This window comes from Gossypium hirsutum, chromosome D05, assembly GCF_007990345.1.
Source record: "Gossypium hirsutum isolate 1008001.06 chromosome D05, Gossypium_hirsutum_v2.1, whole genome shotgun sequence".
Lineage (NCBI taxonomy): Eukaryota > Viridiplantae > Streptophyta > Magnoliopsida > Malvales > Malvaceae > Gossypium > Gossypium hirsutum.
The window spans coordinates 54,440,454-54,447,484 of record NC_053441.1 but is presented as its reverse complement, the minus strand read 5'-3'; the positions used below and the strand labels follow the sequence as shown (position 1 = coordinate 54,447,484).

The window sequence follows — 7,031 nt, the reverse complement described above, 5'->3', positions numbered from 1 at the left end:
CCTAAACTTACTCCTTCCCAAAACCGTTTACTTCCCTCTCCTTTAGCAGGTTCTTTTACCCATTCTTTGATACTTTTCGTTCCCCCCCCCTTTTTTTCTTTCTTTGTTCTTTCTCTTTTACTTTCTTCTTTTTGGGGCCTTTTTCTTATTTTGATAATTTTTGTTGCTTGTTCGTGTGGATATTTCATTGAGTCTCTATTTCGGTCGTTAGGCAAATAATAGTGTAAGTTCATCATTGATTTTCTAACATTGTTCGTTTCCACTCGTTCTGTAACAGCCCGATTTTGACCCTAATCGAAACAGTGGTTTCGGGACCACACATCTGAGTTTGAAAAATATTTTAATATTTTTATTCTGTGTTTATTATATGTGAATTTATGTGAGAGTTTTGTGAATTAATTTTATTGTATAAGTGCTTTAATTGAAAAAAGGGCTTAATAGCGTAAAATGAAAATTTAGTGGTTAAATATGAAAGTGCCTAATTGTTGTTGTCTTTATAATTTGAAGGTTCTATGATGTAATTAACCCACTATATAAGTTAGTGGATGGCAATGGTCAAGAATGACCTTATATTATATGTTATATATATTAATTAGTAAAGGTTAATTTAGTAAAATAATAATGTTAATATAATGTTAATAAAATAAAACATAAAATAAAAGAACCATGCAATTGTTCATCTTATGGCCGAAACTTCAAAAGAAAAAGAAAGAAAAGAAGAAAGCTAGGTTCGGCCCTTGTGTTCTTTGATTTAGGTATGTGTTTTGTTCAGTTTTTGATAATTTTTACGTTTTTGAGATCATTGCTTCGTGTTCTTCAAAACCCATGTCTTAATTTTTTGAATTGTGGATGATTTAGAAATGTGACATTGATGAATGTTTGAGTTTTATGATGTTAGTATGTGAAATATGAAATATATTTGTTAGATTGACATGTTTTGTTTTTGAATTTTTTGTGAAATTGAGTAATTAAGGTTAAATTGTGAAAATAAATTTTTGAGGGACTAAAATTCTAAATAAATGAAAAATATGGACTTGTATGGACAGTAGGAATATTCGGCCCTTAAGGAGTGTAGTCAAATTTTGTGTATTTTGTGTTTTGAGCAAAAATGATTAAATTGTAAAAAGTGTGAAATGTTAGGGGAAAAATTGTAATTTTCCCATTCATGTGTTTTTAGGCTAAATTGAATAGAATGGAGTTTAAATAAGCTTAATTTGAATATGTTTAGATCAAAAATTAAAGAAATTGAATTTGGATCGGGGAAAGACAAAAGTGGTCGAGTAGCCGATTTAACAGTCGACGACATCCGAGGTAAGTCGATAAGCATATGAATGTTGATAAATTATGATATATATTTATACTATATTATGAATGAGTTTATCATGAATTTTTTTTGGTATTGCCGAATGCATATATGATTGGGAAATTAAATTCCAAGTTCGATTCGTTCGAGATTTAGTATCCGGAAATCCCGTACAAACCCTAGAAATAGCTAGGATACTTATGTCATGACAAAGGTTTTCTGATATGTGTTCTCGTGTAAGACCACATCTGGGACGTTGGTATCGACTTGTGTTTTCGTGTAAGACCCTGTCTGGGACAGTGGCATCGATCTATGATTACATGTAAGATCACGTCTGGGACGTTGGCATTGTACAAGCTTTCCGACTATCCGCATATCCTTTTTAATTCCGAACGGTTCAACGGACAATGTTAAGTGAAAACCGAATGTGAAATTGAACTGTCTGTTCAGATATGTGTTAGTTAATTGTATATATGAAAACGAGGTGAGTTGATTTCTTGACATTATATAAGATGTGTGAATATAAGCTGTGAAATATCATGATTGTATACAAATTTGATTTGGTTTATAGTATTATTTATGATGACAAGGGTAAAAGTTTATATGTGTTTATGAAAGACCATATTCGGCCATGTATTTTGTATATGTGATCAATGTACAATACAGTAGTAAATGATATCTCTTTACTGCGAATGATGTGAATTTTAGATTTATTAATTCAATGTTACAAGTCATAATTATTATACGTGTTTATGCTTATAACTTACTAAGCTCCAAATTAGCTTATTGTGTGTTTATATTTGTTTACTTTGTTTTATAGATTTTAAAGTCATTACGAGCTCGGGGATCGTCAGCCAAGTCTAATCACACTATCGACATTTTCTTTGGTACTTTGCTAAGTTGTTTTCAAGTATATGGCATGTATAGCATAGTTAAAATGTTTGATTTTGGAGCTAATGTGTATGTGAAATTAAAAGCCATACGAAAATGGCTTATCCCTTTTTGTTTGAATTTGGTTTTGATGCATTTAGTTTATGGGATAACATGGAGTATATGCTTATGTTATCATGCGCATGGTTAGTTAAGTTTAGGTAATATATATATTCGGCTAAAGTAAATATGTTTGATAGATAAAGTTTAGTATTATTGCTTTTGACATATTGGATTTAGGTGATGCTTTGGTTAAGTTTATATGGCTTAGAAATAGGTTCATGAATTGAATATTATTTCTTAGTTAATGGATGATTAAACACCTATGCAAGTTCGGCCTTATAGGTTGTTATAAGTCTAAGTGTAAAGAACTTATATTTTCGGACATGATATGTATTAAATGGTTAAATAATGTTATAAATATATATTTATACGTGAATTGGATAAATATTAGGTTTGAATATGTTTAAATGATTTTGATTAAATTTATATAAATTAAATGAAATTTGTTGGCTAATTAAGCATGGCATATTTATTGTTTTAATGCTACATGCATTCTGTTATGACTCATATATTTGAGAAATTTAAATGTTATGACAAATTATTTGTTATAATAGCATGAATATGTAATGGTGGAGTTGTTAATTGATAAGTCTTTGGATTTTGTGAATAAATATATTTATTTGACATAACATATTATATGTGGATGTTTTGCTTTTATTTATTTATTTGACTCAAATGAATTGCACATCTTTATATGAATTTGGTAATAAGTTAAAATGTAAGTTGATATGAAAGGTATATAAATCCGCATATGTCATGAATATTAGAATTCGATTGTGATGGTAATACTTGCATTGTTAATTGTTTTGATGGTTTAGTATATGTCAGTAAAATTGACTATTAAGTATGGAATAAATGATTATTTTTAATAGTGCTGATTTTTAATTTATGTTTTGTAATTAAATCTATTTGTGATTAGTTAAGTCTGACAAAGTCATAAAAGTAACTTAATGATTAAGTGTTTCATGATTATGTTTTATCCTGTTATATCCGGTAATGCCTCATAACCCTAATCTGGCGACGGATACGGGTTAGGGGTGTTACACGTTCTTTGTTAAGGTTGAACTTTAACGTTTAGTTTTGCTCCATATGTTATTAAGTGTTCACTTGGTTTTTTGTTAGGCAAAGAGGTTGTGAATTAAGATCCTCTGGCTGTGTAATCGTTGTATTTATTCTCTATTTGTGAGGGGTAAGTACTCGAATTCGACATCGGGACTGTTCTTTATGGAAAATGGGGTATTTTGGAGTAAGATTTTGGGATTTAATTAAGTTATAATTAGTTCGTTTTAACGATGTATGTAGGATTTGGAATGCGTTAGTTGTGGGTTTTATCAAATCGGCAATCAAGTGTTTGAAAATGACCTAAAAACTCAATTGAAACTCAATAAAATCGTGAAACAGGGGCTGTTTTCGAAATTGCCCAGCGCCACACGGCCGTGTGTGTTTTTGTAGCTCGTGTGGCTTGACTGTGTAAGGCACACGACCGTGTGTTTTTTTGCAAACTGTGTGGACCACACAGGCTAGCTTTTGGGGCTGTATGAACTACACGGTTGTGTAGGCCTTTTTGGGCCCAATTTGGGATCGTATAAGGGACTCAAAATTTGGGTCCATATGCAGGCCGGAGTAGCATGAGTTCTAATATGTAAAAATATAAGATTTGAGATAACTTGTTTTAAAAGCTAAATTAGGAGCACAAGGCATGAGCTGTCACATGGTCGTGTGTCATTTAAATGTGCAAGATGAAATACACAAGCTCAAAGAGTTACACGACTATGTGACCCAACTTCATATACACATGGGCGTACACACGGGCTGGGAGACGACTGTGTGTCCTAATTTTGAATGTCCACACAGTCTGGATTATGTCACATGGCCTGACCACACGACTGTGTGACGCCAATGGGACCCTCGAATAAGTCTATTGGAATTGGCTCTGTATCAATGGAATCTCATCATCTATACATAACGAATTGGTGTGGTATATTCATATCATAACATATGAACAGTAAGAACTAGCATTCTTATTGAGACTCGAACTCATAGGGAAGAAAATAGATTTATGGATGGAATTAAATATGTAGTAGTTACAAACAAAAGTATTCGGTTATTGGTGAAAAATCAATATACTTCTAATGTCGAATCAGGATCAAATTTTTCAAAAATTTCAACTTTTTCCAAATTTTTTGATTTGTTTTAAATTAGTCTCGTATTGTTCCCAAACTGCTTTTAGGGCCTTGAAGGCTCGATTTAAGGCCCAGATGTGTATGTTGGCTAGGTTTATAATGACTTTTTGGTAATTAATATTAAATTACATTATTGATCTATTTTGAAGTTAATTGTTCTGATTTGTACGGTAATATTTCGTAACCCTAATTCGGTAATACAGACGGGTTAGGGGTGTTACATATTCCCATCGGTCCCAGATGAATGTAGGCGGCCACCTGTATCAAGCGCTCCATTCAAGTTGTTAGCCATTAGATCATTGCGTTGCAAATCAAAAGGTCTACTAACGTCGACTTGAATACACGACAACATGGACATTCGAGAGAAGACAAACCAATCGAGGTTATGATGGTGCTGTAGGAACTCGGGGCATAAAATGCCATCATGTCCACATCGAAGGGATGATACAAGTACAACACCTCATTAGCAGATCTATTAATTTGTTCACTGCAATCAACTTGTTGACTTTTTAATTCACACATAAATTTTGTTTTAGTTTGCAAATGCACATTTTTGTCATACAATACAAATCAATAAATTATACCAAAGAAAAAATTTAATGAAAAAAAACACTATTTGAAAATAATGCACTAGAATAAATAATTTATTGAAAAATCAGATCAAACTAAGATTAAAAAAGTGAAACCGAGTTTCGATTATGAATCGAATTAAAATTTCCAATTCGAATATACAATTTGTGTAAATACGATATTTTTAAATTTTGAATTAAATAATAGTATTTAACATCTCATAAAATTATTAAAAAATAAACAATATATAATAATCTTAAAAAATAAAATAAAAACCTTAAACCCATAAAACCCTATTAACCCTACTTTAAATACCCTACAACCAAAACCCTACTTTAAGAAAAATCCTAACCTTAAAAAATCAGAGGAAAAGTGCTTACAGCTAGAAGCTTTTTTAGCTGATTTGGCAGAAAGTGCTTTCAACTAGAAGCGTTTTGATGGCAACACACTGAAAATGCTTCCAACTAGAAGCATTTTCCTACAAACCACTTGAAAACGCTTACAGCTCCAAAAATTGGCCTTGTCCTGTAAGTTTTCCTAAAAATGGCCTATTCACATAATTTTTATTTTTGGCATTTTTAAGTCAATTAGTCAAAGTTAACATTTACCATATAAAAAATATTTTGAAATTCTTTTTATTTACAATTAAATTTCAAATAAAATATTTTTTTATATAATTATGAAAATTTAAAAGTATTGATTCTATTAAACAATGAAAAATATCTTTTAAATAGAAAATATTATTTTTATTTTATTAGTAATTGGGATAAGTATGTTGACGGTAAACTGTTTTCCACTTTTCTTGAGTTTTGCCATCAATGCTCGCCCTCTAACAACCCATTTGTGGTCTATCTTATTTACCTCCTAATATTTAGGGCACGTTTTGTTCGCTGTAATGAATAGAGCTGTAATGAAATAGAGGTGTAATAGTAATTCAATTGTTTGGTTAAATGGAATGAAATAGAACTGTAATAGTATTCTTGTGTTTGGTTGAATGGAATGATGTTGTAATAGCATAAGGAAAAAAACTAAAATGACTAGAATACTCTTAGTATAATTTTTTTTAGGTAGATGATTATTGTTATTGTTATTAAATTTTAATAAGATTATTAATATAAATAATAAATAATTTAATCATATTTTAAAATATTTATTATTAAATATAATTTAATAAAATATATAATTTAATAAAATTCTTAATATTAAATATTCTTATATGAATTTACTAAAATCATAATATATAATACTATAAAATATAATTTAAAATAATTATTATTAAATATAATTTAATTATCTTTAAGAAAAATGAACAATACAAATTTATAATCTTTATGAAGCACAAAATAGAAATTAAAATTATCTTTACTAGTTATATTTTGCACTGTTATGAATTATTTCAACATATATTTACTTTTGTATTATACTTATAAAATCTACTCTATTTATAATGATAGAACTTTCAAAAGCGAAAAATTAAAAGAATAAAAATTAAATCAAAATTTTCAATTTTTTAATATATTTTTCAATTAATATTTCAACTAACTTAACATTTTATCTCCTATATTATTTTTGGAATATTAATTTTATACCAATCTTATACCATTCTTCTATATCATTTTGATTAAATTTAAGCTTAAATCTTATAAAAATAACATGTTTTAATAATAAAATAAAAAAAACTTATTTTATTAAATTCCATAAGTTCTTCTTTTAAAACGAAAAAGGAAAGCAGGTTATGATATAATTTGGTAAATTAAAATTAGTCAATATCCAAACTTTACATGGATTAAATCATTTAAAACATGCATTATTTAATAAATTGAAAAACAAATCTATTACATCAAACCATAACAATTAAATTAAAACTTGAATAATAAATGAAAAATAATAGTTAAAACAGAAAAAACAATAATTCTCGATTAAAACAGTTTACTAGTGTTTGAGAAATTCAATTATCCTTAAAAAACAACACATTAATCATC

At 28.8% G+C, this 7,031-nt stretch overlaps 1 long non-coding RNA gene across 1 annotated transcript; it reads left to right on the top strand.

Annotated features, from left to right (window-relative positions):
- The first annotated feature begins 2,110 nt into the window (after positions 1-2,110).
- LOC121216773 (uncharacterized) lies at positions 2,111-5,014 on the top strand. The gene is made up of 2 exons (XR_005912955.1): positions 2,111-2,190; positions 4,683-5,014. It is a non-coding gene; the product is annotated as an uncharacterized lncRNA (long non-coding RNA).
- Positions 5,015-7,031: the final 2,017 nt, after the last annotated feature.